Source organism: Panthera pardus, unplaced genomic scaffold (assembly GCF_024362965.1).
Source record: "Panthera pardus isolate Hobbes unplaced genomic scaffold, ASM2436296v1 HiC_scaffold_17, whole genome shotgun sequence".
Classification (NCBI taxonomy): domain Eukaryota; kingdom Metazoa; phylum Chordata; class Mammalia; order Carnivora; family Felidae; genus Panthera; species Panthera pardus.
In genome coordinates this window covers 70,715,194-70,728,854 of record NW_026526732.1, presented here as the reverse complement: position 1 = coordinate 70,728,854, position 13,661 = coordinate 70,715,194, and the positions used below count along the sequence as shown (strand labels likewise).

Sequence of the window (13,661 nt, the reverse complement as noted above, 5' to 3'; positions counted from 1 at the left end):
CGTTCCTCTTTTTCAATTTTTCTCTGGCTTCGCTTCCCTCTCAGATGTTCTTTTCTGTCAAGGCCTAGGATAAACTATGTTCTCTTGTTTTAAGAAGTATCCTTTGTATGGAGTTCAAAATTCTTCTCATAACACCTGTGTACCATGAGTGTAAAGTGAGCGTTAAATAGCCTAAGCACCGGCAATGGTATGGTCATAAGTATTTTGAGCCTGCTCTTCTTTTCAGAGGCGGTACTTCTTTTTATTTTTACAAATTTTTTTTATTTTTATTCATTTTTGAGAGAGACAGAGAGAGAGAGAGAGAGAAATAAAGAGAGACAGGGCGGGAAAAGGGGAGGGGCAGAGAGACAGAGGGAGACACAGAATCCAAAGCAGGCTCCAGGCTCCGAGCTGTCAGCACAGAGCCTGACGCAGGGCTTGAACCCACGAACCTCGAGATCACGACCTGAGCCGAAGTTGGACGCTAGCCAACTGAGCCACCCAGGTGCCCCTCAGAGACGGTACTTCTACATCAGTGGACTGTTTGATTGGGGTAGAAAAGCAAATGGCGCCTCAAGTATTCAAAGGCAGCCAAGGTTCCTTCAGAGCTGTGAGGTGGACTATGGGGCTCGGGGAGACCTGCACGGGGGTCAGAGCTCTTTGCCCCTTTATCAGCTGACCTGTCTTTCTCTTCAGTGCCTCTAGCCAGCCATGTTTGAAGTAAGGCATTTAAGGATCTCTGAAGTCTTGTTTCTAAGGTTATTATTCACAAACTCTTACCAAGGCTGTTTTCTCAGGCTGGAACGCAGACAGGCTAGGAACCTCACCTTGGCAGGGGAATTCAAGAAACTCAAGACGTGGTAACTCTCCCACCTGCTATTTCCTTCTGCTTGTTCCTTCTCTGCCTTCAGCCTCTCGGTCCTCCAGCCCCTCCTCTGGAAAGTGTACAGTAACTCAAGGCTTCCCTTAAACCTCTGACAGGTGAACAAAGAGAAACACCTCTCACAAATCCATAGAAGAGAGAACAGAACCTTTCATAAAGAACCCTAAACATCCCACCAGAAAGTCCCAAACAGCCCTGAAAAGTGAGAATAAAACTATCAAAAGCTGACAGAGGGTAACAAGCATTATTTCCAACCCACATTTGTCCTTCTAAAAAAAGCCAACCAACTACTGAAAAAACCCCTGAAATGTATGAAATCTAACATCGTTAACATATTTCCTGTCCTCACATAGCTTATAAAAAATGTTTCTGAGCTTTTCCCTGGCTCATTTGCAATGACGAGAAGGAGCAAAAAGGAAATGCAACAGATGGGGCTACCATCTTCTCTTGCAGTGATTTATCTTTACTTGAGGTAGCTTGGGCAAGGTTTCAAACATTTTTTAGATGTACCAATAGCTTATGCCTGGTCCAGAACAATGAAGATGAGGTTCTCTTAAAAAAACACACACACAAAACAAAACTGCAGGTTATAAGCCATGTTTACTACTATCTATTTTTGTTACTTCTAAAAGAGATCACCTCAGCTTCCTCCCAACCCTCCCTGTACTGACTCCATGAGGATCTAATCTGGTGCTGATTTAGAGCTGACAGGTGGTACATGCATAATTAAAGATGACCCAACACAGAATGCTCTCATTCCTGGCATATTATCAGACACTTAAGCAAAGCAATTATCAGTAGGCAATCTTTTCTGTCAACAGAGATGGAGATGAAACATTTCTTCAATTAAGAGGATTCTGCAAGGATGCTGTACATACATCCATCTGCAAATACTTGAAAGTCTTTACAGTTTAATAGTAAGCCAGCTCAATGGAGCACCTTTGACCAGTTAATTCGTGCTACTCCCTTCCCCGTTATCCTGGAAGGTCACATTTTAAACATCAGCATCAAAGTAGGAATCATTCTGAGGTACTGTCAGAGATCCCGATCCAAGCTGTCACGGAGATCTCTGCGTCTCTCTGCCATAGTCCTATTGGGGTTTTGCAAATATACTAAACCTTCCTTTAAGGCTCAAAGCAAAAAAGGATAGGGTTCAAATAAAAGTAAATTCAATTAAAATTGCAATTTAAAGCAGTCTTCTTTCCTCCTCATGCTCCACCAGTGTCAAAGGATTTGAGAATTGTTATCAAGCCTTAAAACTTCATCAGGAATCTAAGTCATTTAAAGGATTTTTTTTTTCATTTTGAAGAAATAAATATTATTCAAAGGAAGAGGTGTCTTGACAAAATGATGGATTTCCTATTTCAGGTGAAGGGGGGAAGAGGCACTGCATTTCCTAATAGAGTACTGTATTTTTTTTTAAATAAATTATAGTGCATGCACTTTATATAAATGAATGCATTTTAGCTTTCCTTAGAACAGAAATTGCTTTAATGTTATAGTGAGACAAGTGATTTTCTTTTCTTTTTTTAAAGGGTAGTTTATACGTTAATGGGTTTTTTTGAAGCCCATGTAAAAACTGCCTTCCACGAGACAGAGAAACTCACAACGTTTGTGGTGCATATTTTGCCACATTTCACAAGGGGTCTTATTGTTTAAATTCTTATATCCTGATGTCATATGTGAACAAACGACCTTATTGTTCATTTGAACACGTCTTTATAGGATCTCTGGTGGTAGAACTGGTGTTGTTGTTTGCTTTTTTTTTTTCCTCATCAAGTCGGAACAAAAGTCTCTTTTTCTGCAGCACTGGGAACTCGGGGAACACGGCTGTATGTGGCAGTGGTTGTCATTTGGAAACACCATAATGATAATGGAAGTGAAGCGCTAATGTAAATGGGGTGACTTCTGACAAGTAAATCAAGGTCTACAGGACAGTTTCTTCTACATAGCAGACTTGAAGGTAATGTAAACTAGAAGCACTTAAAAAGACAACTAAGAATCACCCAACGAACTATTAAAGAGGCAGGTCTGCTGGGTAACCAGACCCAATTCCTTCCAAGGTGTGTTTCACTCAAAAGACACTCCATTCAGAATGTTAGGGGAAAAAAATAACCAGTAGTCTTTGGGGAAAATGTAATCAGGCAGAGAAGTGGTGATGACAGTGGCATTGTTAATGGGAGATTCACCAGGACTCAAAGCACAAGTTCATTATATTTCTCAGAACTAAGAATAGCTTCTGAATGAGTACTCACAATTCTCCACAGACCTATATCTCCTAAGGAGCTCCCCCTTCTCCCTTTCCAATTTTGATGTAGGAAAAAGAAGAGAATATAGTCAGACATGGGTAGGTAGGCAGGAACAAAGGAACCTCTATAGGATGGAGAAGCATCTAAACTAGTTCCATTCTAGATGCTGTTACACTTCTTCCATCAGGATTCAGTTCAGAAAAACTCAAAGATGTAGTTTGGTAGCACGCTGCACCAAGAGGCCGGGACAAAGAAATATGTTGCATGTGTACTACTGTGGCAAACAACAAAACACTTGTGAGTTCCCAATCGATGTCATGGATAAAAAGAAAATATGCGATATAAGGCATATACTACCATCAAAATAAACTTAAGAAAAAAGGAACAAATTCTAGTGAGTTTATTTAGGGATAGACTCTCATTTCCCATACAGCAGAGTCCTAGACTTTGTACAGCTTTAGTAAATAAAGCAAAGTCTATAAGCACAGTCTGTATGCTGAGGATAGCACATGGCACTAAGACATTTTATATCATGCTTTTTACACTGAGTTTTTATTTTAGAATCATCAACTAACATTTTTATGTAAGATGGTACCTTACATAAAACAGAACCATCTTATTGTTAACTTAGGTTTTTCCTATCCACCCTCAAAACTAGTTTCCCAAGTACCTTGGTTCTAACTTTTATGCTCGGATGAATAAAATAAGACTGTAACTATGGCTACCAAATAAAGACTAAATCACACAGATGATAGATATGGATAGAGTATATTTCGGAAAGAATAAAAATCAAGTCTAAGGTATTATTATTGTCACCGTTACCTATTTGTGTCCTATTTCTGAAGGATTGCTTAAAACCTGTCATTTGGAAGTCTTACAGAGCCATTCTGCAGAAAACGATGTGTTCTTACTGCTAACACATGATCAGAGATGCTTATCAGGTTTATTTCACTAAGGACAAAGTATAGCATATTTAAGAAAGCCAGAATGGATGTTGTTCCAAATCTCTATCCATTGAGGAGAAGACACTTACTTTCTGGTTAAGAAGTGACCATGTTAATTCCAGAGTACCTTGCAATTGGGTTTTTCAAGAACTGGCACTGGAGGTCAAACCAGACAAAGGTGACGAGCACATCTTCAATGACTCCGAAGGCAGCAGTACAATCAATGCTCTTATTTTCTCCTCCTAATACTTCCCTAGAGATAGCCTGGCAGATGGACCAAAAAAGGGGTGGCCTCACTTCACTGCAGGGGGATGAAAGAAAATAGAAGTGAAAAAATAGTTCTTCTCCACAAACTGCACTCTAGGAATCGACTGTTCTTAACTCTGAGCTCTTTCACAAAACGAAATGCTATGCGCCAGTACACTTTGTCTCCCTTAGGGAGGGAAGGTGATGAGAGGAAACAGTGTTAGGAGAGGATTAAAGAAACATATGTTCTTATTAAAGCAGGGTTTGAAAAGAAATAATGTTACAGAGAGAATGATGATTACCTGGTAACAATGTATGCTGAATCCTCACTAAAAGAAAAGAAGGGCAAGCTTATATTGAATATCTAATGCACCCAGGTACAAATAACAAGAAAGAGAGTCTCACGCCAACCAATTTATACAAATTAACTTACAGTTATTCCCTTGTGATTGACCACATAACCTACACCCCAGGTAAATACGATGTGCTTTTACATGAACACATTTGTAACTTCTGTAAACTAATTAACAGAGATGAATACAAAATATCCAGGTAGAATGGAGACCAGTGATTTCCATCCCTGCAGCCAGTTGTACTGTAATATCTTCCACTGGATGCTGACAGCCTTCTCTTCCCCTCTCTCATTCCGACACAATGCCGTCAGGTCTGTCTAAGTAATGTAATTTACTGGAGTGGAATTCCCCTGGTAGCCTGTGCGGCACTTGGTGACACTGTCATTTATACTCCACAGTGTCGTGGCCTGACATTGATACATCAGCCTTCATCCCTCATTCACAGCAGAGCGTGCAATTTCACCTTCTGCTGTGCCCTTCTGTAGTATGCACGTACAAATTTACTCCATTCAGCCCTAATTACAAACCTTGGTTAAAATGCTCTCATCAGATTTATATTTCTCACTCCAAATGTCAATCTTATTGAAAATTCCGATTTTCCTGAGGATTCATCCATTAGCAATAAACTCTAAAGCATTCCATGACTGAGTGCATTAAACTGGCAATGCGGACATGCACTTAAAATACATCATTAGAGTAAATCTCCATTGCAAATGCTTTACATTATTCAACCAAAGGAATAATGAGCTCAGCCCAGCCAGTACCCTCAAATTGCACATGAAGGATAGGTTAAAACTGGCTGTTATCCAGGAAGAAGCACACGGTATATCAATGGGACGGATTTCAGAGTCTCCGTCACTTCTTATGAAGGTGTGGGAGGAAATCACAGTCAAAGCCTAACTTATCACCTTCTCTTGTCTATGGTCTTCACAGAAACTTCAGTCTCTGGCAAAGTACAATATGGCAGGAAAAGATAATGGGGAGTGTATGTATGTGTTCATGGAGGGGACTAAAGCTATGCCTGCAATGCCAAGAACTTTGTTAAGTTACCCTGAATGATTTGCTCTGCCTAAAAAGCATTCTTCCATTCCATCCAACAGAAAAACTTTAAAAAGCAGCATTGTCTGGATACACTGTAAGAAGCTGGGTACCATTCTAATAAAAGACAGATCTTACCGGTGGAGTTGACCTGAGAAACATCTCCACCCCAGTCTGTTGGGTACTAACACTAAAAACCCAGAAGCCACAACGATAATGTTGACATGGAAATTACAAGCCAGAAGTTGTATCTGTGAATGGAATGACAGGACAGACCATAAAAAAAATGTGGAGGATAAAAAAAAGAAGAAGAAGAAGAACAACAACAACAACAAGAACAACCAACTAGCAAAATACATCAATTAAAACCTAGCTGGCACTGTTTATATCAGGACCATGTTTTAATTCCTTAGCTTATTGATCTCATTTATCACTTCTTGTCAGGTCCCAGGTGAGGCAAAGTCAAGGTACAGTCAAATTTCTTTTGTAATTTGGTAAATGAAAAAACTGTATCCCACGAAGGTCATGGAGGACGCTGAAGGAAGAGTCTGATGCCAACTCTTAGCATCTAATACTAAAGGTTAACCAAAGAAATTAAGTGATGCCTACACAATTATGATTCGATGATGAAATATACAGTATATTTACTTAAAAAAAATAAGTAAGATCTACATCCAGCGTGGGGCTTGAACTCATGACCCTGAGATCAAGAGTTGCATGCTCTACTGACTGAGTCAGTCAAGTGTCCCAATGTATTTATTTTTTTAATGGAAAAATTTCGTGGGCAGAAAGACTCTGAGAAGGGCAGGCATACACTCCATTAAACAGTAAATAACTTATTAAAAATAATAAAGTGAAAGAAGTGACAGTAATTGTTTTTTGCTTGTCAGTATCTGGTCATCTCTAGGACTGACCGGTAATCAGAATTATAACAGATACAATATTTTCTGTAGAGAATTACACCACCATGGAAGCTAACTGCTCCTGAAGTTTTGCCCAGTCCCACCTGAAATATTTAAAACTGCACCTGATTGGGGCGCCTGGATGGCTCAGTCGGTTGAGTGTCTGGCTTCAGGTCATGATCTTGCCGTTTGTAGTTCGAGCCCCGCATCAGGCTCTGTGCTGACAGCTCGGAGCCTGGATCCTGCTTCGGATTCTGTGTGTCTCCCTCTCACTTCCCCTCCCATGCTCATGCTTTGTCTCTCAACAATAAATAAACATTAAAAAAATTTAAAAAATTAAATAAAATAAATAAAACTGCACTTGATTAAAACAGCGCTCTCTCTTTCATAACGTACATCAGCAGGTACTACAATTTAATATGCACAGATGTTAGAGCTGAAATATCCATGCTTAAACAAAAAACATAGGGAGAAGGTAAAAATAACTGAATATGCTCAACACAGTACCAACCTTAAAAGGAAAGAGAGGCTTACATTGTGCTGATTTAATGGCAAAATAAAGAAATGATCCCCCAGATGGCATCGGTAACCTGTGAAGAACCAAACTACTCTGTAAATGACCTGCAGCTTTCTGTTTGAGAAACACTGGACAAGAGGCTGATCGTGTGTCCATTTAATTCCAAAATCTGTACCCCAGGCATCCAGGGGAACCCCCAAATGCCCCGAAATTCTCCAGCACGTTCATATTTTACAATGGCACAAAGAAGAGTAACAACTCCATCCTTTTAATAAGTGCTGGTTTTGTACTTCATATATGTTATTTCATTTAATCTGCACAACCACCCTATGAGGTAGGTACGATCCCTGTTCCTTTTTTCAAATAAAGACATCCAGGCTTAGGAAAGGTTAAATAAACAGATCAAGGTCAGCAAGTAGCTAAGTTAAGATCTGGTCCTGAGTCCTCTTTCTCCCAAAGCTCTTGCCTTGCTTTAACCACCACGCCTCACCCTATCTGCCTCAGTTGGAGATGCCAGTGAGGAATGTGATCTGGAGTCTTCAATTTCCAGACGCTTCTGGAATGACTGCCCTCTTGACTCATCTCGTTTCGCAAATTACATCAAACTGAAAGGCTCAAAACACTTGCAGACATTCTCATTCTCTGGAAATGCCACAGCCACTCAGCCAGTGGAATGGGGACAGCACCATCACCGGGATCACCAAGGTACAAATTTCCCTGTGAACGCTGACGCCACCTCTCTTTGGTGTTTCTTCTAGCCACAAACTGGCACGTTATCACTGACTGTGGTTGCAGTAGACTCAGCAGTCAGATAAAGGGGAGTTTCTACTTGGTTAACTGCTCCCCCAACATCTGTGTCCAAGGAGGGTCCTCCAGAGCAGGCACACACTCATCCTCGTCCTCCCTCCCCACCGACCCCATCAGTCCACAAACAAGAGGCTTTGCTAATCTCTTGGCCACACCACTAAGAAACCCTCCCCTTCCCGTGCTGCGAGTCTTCAAGAAACAACTTTCTAACAATGACTCAAAAAGATGATGTTTTAAAAGAGCATTTCAAACAAGGCAATTGCTTTTTAAAAAAAGATTCAAGAATTCTATCACTTATTTCAGCCTTCCATCGACACAATTTGTTTATGTATGAGTCGAGCCTTTCTTCCTTCAGAAGGGGAAAATGCTGATCAACTAGCACATGTAGACAAACAGCGCAAAAACCTGGCTGCCTCTTGCTGCTGAAACAGAGTCACATTTATTTCCCAACGCACCACTTACCAGACAGATGCAAAGATGTGGGCAAGCCAGTCATCAGAATTAACAGAGTGATTGTGCTTGCACTACATATTCTGATTTGTATGAATCTTATTTTTAGCCATGCACAAAGGGCAATAAATGGAAAATCTTATTCTAACCGCTACTTTTTCTGGGCCACCCACACTGCTCCACCTACCGCACAAGTTCACAAATGTAAAAAACCCAGCGCAGGGTTTGTCCTAACAAGGGATGCAAAGAGGCTAAAACGTGTGACATTTTTTCCAGTTAGTGTTGGTACTTTCACTCTTTTTCTGTATCAGGACTTTCAGGGAAAACAACATTGACTTATCTATGGGCATTTTCCGAGACTCCACGTTGCTATGCCATTCAGCACACGGGCAGGTGTGAGCCGCAAGGCACGGGCACCAACCTGCTGCGAGCCGCGTGTCAACCAACCTTCAGCAAAGAAATGCACCCACAAACATTTCTGTATATTCAGGAAGGTGATACCTACAACATTTTGTTCTGAGACAATGCCAAGGTCTTAAAAGTTCCTCAAAGGAACGAAAGTGGTGTCAGAAACATAAATGTTGCTAAAGCACAGCAGGCTGTCAGAAAGGATCTTACCCAAGTGAGGTCAATATTGCTGCTCCTCAGTCTGCCTTTAGTTTGCAGTTGGACAATGTTCACCGAGGCGGTTACCTCCTTGCCATCTCCCTTCCCTGTTGTGCATTCCCCTCCCTGCCTGCCCTGTCCACAGTCCCCACCGCATCTCAGGCAGCTCACCAAGCATTAACGCACACGGCTGCCACACCCGCCAAGCAGCTGATACTGACAGACAGACACTTTGAGAGCAAACAACAAAAACACATTGACGAAGAGGATGTTTTCTAGGGGCGTAGAGAGGATACAGATGAGAGTCTATTTTCGATGACTCTCTCCTTAGACTTTTAACGAAAAGTTAAATGGTTAAGGTCCCAGGGTAGCAATTAAAATGCTTGTTCTTCTGAGCCCTCTGCAAACCTCAACAGCAAACATACGCAGGTAGTGATCAATATTTAAAAGTCAATTCAACAAAATAATTAAGACGCGAAAGGAGGCAACTCTGAGAAAGGCATCTTTCTTTACCTGTGTGCTTGCTCATTATCCAGAAACTAGAGGAAATGTTCCGTCATCCTCTGGTAGTTAACACATGCCCTGCAGAGCTAACACCTTCTTCCGATAACGCACGGTACGAGAGCAGCCCTGATGAGGTGTATCAGAAAATCTTTTTTGGGTTATAGTCCACTCTCGTCAGACCTTCTGACTAGTGCTGTAAAAACACGGGTAATTAAGTGTTACGAAAAAGTGGGTCATACACCACGGAGATACAACCACACCGCCCCCAAACTAGGCTCCAAATGACTGTGCTCTGAGAAGGTGGGAGGGGTCTGAACACAGCGAAAGCAAAACTTTTATGTGGTGAGGAGCATTTTGGTTTTCACTGGTTTAGGTTAGAGAAAGTTAATCTCAATGTCAACTACAAACCAAATAACTTTTAACGTGTTCTTGAAGTTTTATGACAAATGCTGGCTGTTAATGTAATGGGAAATTCAGATACAATGTCATAAACAGTCCAAGGGACAGTCTCAGGCTTAAATGACATGTCCATCACCGAAGAGCGAGTGCTGTGTGACTCAGTGAAGCAAAGCGGTCAAACCGAAACTGAAGACAAAGAAGCAAATTCTTATTATCCACATTAGCATCTCCTTCTCCTGAGGAGGATCAAAGTACTCTATACCACTTCCCCACACCTGTAGCCAGCTTGGGCATTCAACAATCGCGGATATTTATCAAAGCACCCCTCGACTTCTGTAGCAAGAAGGCAAAATGTAGTACGTGAATTGAGCACATTCATTCATCTGTCAGTCACGAGCCACAGATATACTAATTCAATACATACGGAGTCCCGATTATAAACAAGGACACGAAGGATGGTGAAGGGATGCAGAGAGAAGAACCTAGAAGAATCTGCTTTCAAAGAACTTAAGTCTTGTATAAGGGATAAGACCTAGTCATGACCAGACCAAAAACAGATCATTCTTTTAAAACAAGATCTTTTCTAGCAGCTTCTTACTATAGACTTCTTATTCTACTGATACAAGGCTTGTAGAAAACATTCCTACATTTTTCAGATGAATCTAACAATCCCCTTAATTTTTTTAGAAAGCGATTCATTTTAAAATTTTTATTGAGAGAGAGAGTGAGCGAGTGAGCATGAGTGGGGGAGGGACACAAGGAGAGGGACAAAGAGACTCTCAAGCAGGCTCCACTCTCAGGATGGATCCTGACGCTGGGCTCCATCCCATGACCCTGGGATCATGACCCAATCGAAATCAAGAGTCAGTCTCAACTGACTGAGCTCCCCAGGCACCCCAATCCCCTTAATTTTTTTTTAATCCGGGTTTTCTTTTAGTGCTTAAGATCCTTCCTCACCTTAGCTACATGTTAGGATTCACCCTGACCCAAAGTCCTAGCATTTCCCAAAGGGAAGCACAGAGCTATCAGGACAATCCCAGGAACTATAACACCACACCAGAGGAATTTGAAGAGAAGTCTCTTTGAAGGGGGATAAAGGATTCAAAGTTGAAGGAAAAGCTCTGGTTCACAGCACAAGAAAGGATATATTTGAATCACATTTTGGTACCATCAGGTATAAAATCAGAATTTTACTGTAGAACATACTGTTTGGATTATGGCTGGGGATATGGCTAACCAACCTTTCCCATTTCTGGCAAATTGCTATATTGTGTACTGATAACAAATTTCTTAAATAACTAGAATACAGTTAGTTGATCTAACACTAATACCATTTTACATATAATTAAATCGTTCTCTTATGATTCCAGAGGCCCATTAGGATCTTAAGGGCCTCTCAATAGTCCTTTTCATTGACAAGATGCAGAAATTAAAAAAAAAAGTTAATACTGATTTCCACTTGATAAAGATAATGGTGTATCTACACAGGTATCTGTTCTTGTAAGAGATGATTAATGTTATTTGTGAGAAAAAAATAAGAAACGAGGAGATCATTATCCTAGAAAATGATAGCTAAAGTCATCATTCCTAAGCTCCACCAAATTTGTGGGATGTAACCAGTCCAGAATACTGCTTGTAAATTTGGAATTATTTTATTAATTCAAAAGAGTCTGGAAAAATACACAAAAGTATGAGTTAATAGTCAGGTTTTATTCTGGGTAGCTGGATTACAGGTAATTTATTTTCTTCTTTGTTGTTTTATAAATTTTGTACAAGAAACATATTACTTCCACAATCAGGAAAATAAAGCTACTCCTGTTTTAACAAAAGGAAACAATTATTCTCTGGTTCTGCTCTTCCTAGTAATTAAAAATACTTGATACACGGAACCCAGTATAATAATCTGGCCTGGCGACAAGTCAGACATGAAATACAGGAAAAATCTACTAGAAACAATAGATTACAGTTTCTAGTTAAGCTCTACAGGGACTCTAAAAATCCTCCTACACTCCAGAACTTTGCAAATACTGCTCTTCCTCATCATGATCCATGATTTGCACACTCTCCAGCTGCAGATGCCAGGGCCCTCACAATGATCAATGGGGGTGGGCAGGTGTCCTTGTAAGAGTGTGGTGCCACCACCTGGGTTAAATCACAGCTCACAGACAGGTGTCACTTTGCCAATGAAAGGTACAGTCAAAAGAGAGCACACAAATAATTTCTAAAAAGCAACAGATTGGAAATGATTAGAATTAGTTGATAAACTATTTGTGCTACAACTGATAACCACTTGATAAAGTAGCTTCATAATATGCATGGTTGAGTTTCTTTGGAGATTCACAGAGAATACCATGTGAAATTTCTGATTTACATATTAATGTATACTATCATGCTGGTAACACTACCCCTATCTGTTTGTACCATTAGTGTATATGCAGAGAATAAAAATTAATTTTGATGATGCTCTGAGCAGAACATAATCCTAACACTAAATGCTACAAATAAGCGCATCATACAATCTTTCTAAAAAAACACAAAAGAATTGGCTTCAAAACTGTTAATGCTGGGGCACCTGGGTGGATCAGTCGGTTAAGTGTCCGACTCTTGGTTTTGGGTCAGGTCATGATCTGCGGTTTGTGTGTTCAAGCCCTGCATTGGGCTTTATGCTGACAGTGAGGAGCCTGCTTGGGATTCTCTCCCTCTCCCTTTCTCTCTGCCCCTGCCCTGCTCATGCTCTCTCTCTCTCAAAGAAAACAAAACAAAACAAAACAAAAACAAAAAAACGATGCCAATGGGTTCCCAATGACTATAAGAATGAAATATACATGTTCATAAAATTATTTTATAAATTACTCTTAATATCATTAATATTACCACTTTTAAAGTGCTTCCAAACTTTAAAGGGTTCCAAATAATGAACATAAGGAGAATATCTGAAATTTAAACTCTGGCACTGGAAAGGTGGTAAAAGCTAAACCTTGCAGTTTTTCAAGAAGAATAAACACGGTATATATATATATATATATTTGTAAATCAACAGTTTTGGATTATTAATTAAGGCATGAAAATAAGTCTAATAAAACCTCTTTAACTGGACTAATTGAGGATAAGAAGATTTTCTTGTTTGTTTCAATTTTCTGGTTAACTGACAGCTAGAAAATGCTTTTTGTTGAAAATCTTTCAAAAGCAGTTTCTTTTCTTAATTATAAAACATTTAACCATTTTCAATGATTCAGCAGGTCAGTGTCATCAGTTACAGATATCCTCCAGGGTTTATTCTCCATCTTTGCAAAACCGAAGCTATCTTGTTTTCTGAATCTCTATTTCAGAAAAAGGGAAGTGGGATGTGTGCAGTAGGTAGGGTGGGGTGTGCGGGAGGGGTTTGAGTGGGGGTGGGGAAGTATGAAGGTTAGTGAATTCAGGATTCTGGTTTGTTGGGTTCCAGGTAGCTAAGCCATCACTAAACATGAATTCAGTGTCTGGAATGAGGTAATCTGATTCCTAGGAGACATGAGAGCCTACAAGGAGAGCCCCCAAGGGTCTATCTTTGTTAGTATTCTCTATCTTATATCATTCCATCTGGGCGACTTGGTTTCCTGGTCTTCTCTGGGGAAAAACCGTGTCAGTGTGTCCCTCTAAAAATTATGATCTCTGAACTCATGGGGTTGAATTTATTTTGATTTAATCCTATATCCTTGTCATTTCAACTCAAGCTTAGGGAGCAGGTAGCCGCATGTGGATGTCAAGGATGAATGAGCACTGACTTTTCTCTCTCAGACTTGCT

The 13,661-nt window shown here is 40.3% G+C and overlaps 1 protein-coding gene across 6 annotated transcripts in view; it reads right to left on the bottom strand.

Annotated features, from left to right (window-relative positions):
- BACH2 (BTB domain and CNC homolog 2) overlaps nt 1–13,661 on the bottom strand; it is a 355,806-nt gene that overhangs the window by 132,665 nt on the left and 209,480 nt on the right. The window contains exon 1 of one of the 6 annotated variants that reach the window (XM_053904655.1): nt 9,488–10,518. The exons of the other annotated variants lie outside the window; for them this stretch is intronic. The gene's annotated coding sequence lies outside the window, so the exon portion shown is untranslated. Of the gene's footprint in view, nt 1–9,487; nt 10,519–13,661 lie in introns of those variants that run through there. 6 annotated transcript variants of the gene reach the window in all.